This window comes from Anopheles coustani, chromosome 2, assembly GCF_943734705.1.
Source record: "Anopheles coustani chromosome 2, idAnoCousDA_361_x.2, whole genome shotgun sequence".
In the NCBI taxonomy this organism is placed as follows: Eukaryota; Metazoa; Arthropoda; class Insecta; order Diptera; family Culicidae; genus Anopheles; species Anopheles coustani.
In genome coordinates this window covers 57,934,953-57,936,267 of record NC_071289.1, presented here as the reverse complement: position 1 = coordinate 57,936,267, position 1,315 = coordinate 57,934,953, and positions in this window count along the sequence as shown.

Genomic DNA, 1,315 nt, shown 5'->3' with positions numbered 1-1,315 from the left:
CATACCTACAAAATATTGAAAATATGTAGTTCTATGAATATGTGGTATCAAATTCGAAACTTAAAGAAAAATGTTTTTTAAATAAGTTCTGTTTTCCAACAAAACCGTTTCAACAACATTAAAACCCGTTCAAACCGCGACTGTTCGAAAGGTGGATGGTTGCATTCCGTCTAAAGCTATACTACGACCACCTTGTGTCATGTTGGTCGGGTTTTCTAATGTAACAAATAATTCCCCTTTTTCTATTCCCCCTCGATGGGGTCTGGGATTGGTTTTTGTTACATTTGGTATGGCATTACTTTCTCGGTAATACAGTTGATAACTATGTTACTTATCCGACTGCCTACTGCATTGGTTCTATTTACTTCCGTTCTGCTTAGTATGTTGTAGATTTCTTATACTTTATGATTATGTATTTGATCTGTTCCCTAAAAGTTTCGTACGATAGTTCGTGGCCGCACATTCTTTAATGTTTCAATGTGTTCAATGTTTTGGTGCAGTATAGTTTGCTACCCACTTACACCGTGTGAAATTTGTGTGTAGCTAATGCTTACAAACTTTGGTAGTTTATTCACTCGTGTCAGTTTACATGTATAGTACCTAGCCACAGAATTGTGAGCATGTGGATCGGGGTTTCAAGTGTCCTTTTGGTTTTGGTGCTAAAGTGTGTATCGTTGTATAAATATGTGTATACTGGCAACAAAACTATCTTTTAAAACTATTTCTCATATACATGCAATTATATGCAAATTGTAAATACAATAATGTATAAAAATCTTTCTGCTTAAAAAGTGGTTTACAATTATAACCGAGTCAGGAAACTATTTCCAAAATGTACGAAGTTTAGACAGAGTAACTTTTTATAAGAACATGGTATAGAAAAGTTCCAGTGGTCGGATGCAGACTTGCAGGTACATAAAGCTGATTTTCTCTTGCATTGTGACTTTAGAGAATTTGTTTGTTTGAGATTAACAAAACTTAAAGAGCGATCGAAATTGTAATGTTGATCATTTTCAATATACTGTAATCAGTAACTTTTTCTATAATACGCTCATAACAATAAGTTGTTAAATTTTGCATTTGAAACATTAACAAGTTCATCATAAAATATCATATAGAACTGTTTTTAATCTATTAACATAATTAAACTCTTGACTGTTCTTTGGTTTCTGTTTCATGTAAAATCGTATTGATTGTTTTCATTCGTCCTGTTGTTTTGGTTTCTTGGTTGTGTTGTGTATGATACTTTAGAGTTTTATGCGTACTTCCGTATGTTGTTCTGCTTGTTTTGTTTTGTCAAATGTAGAATCGTGAT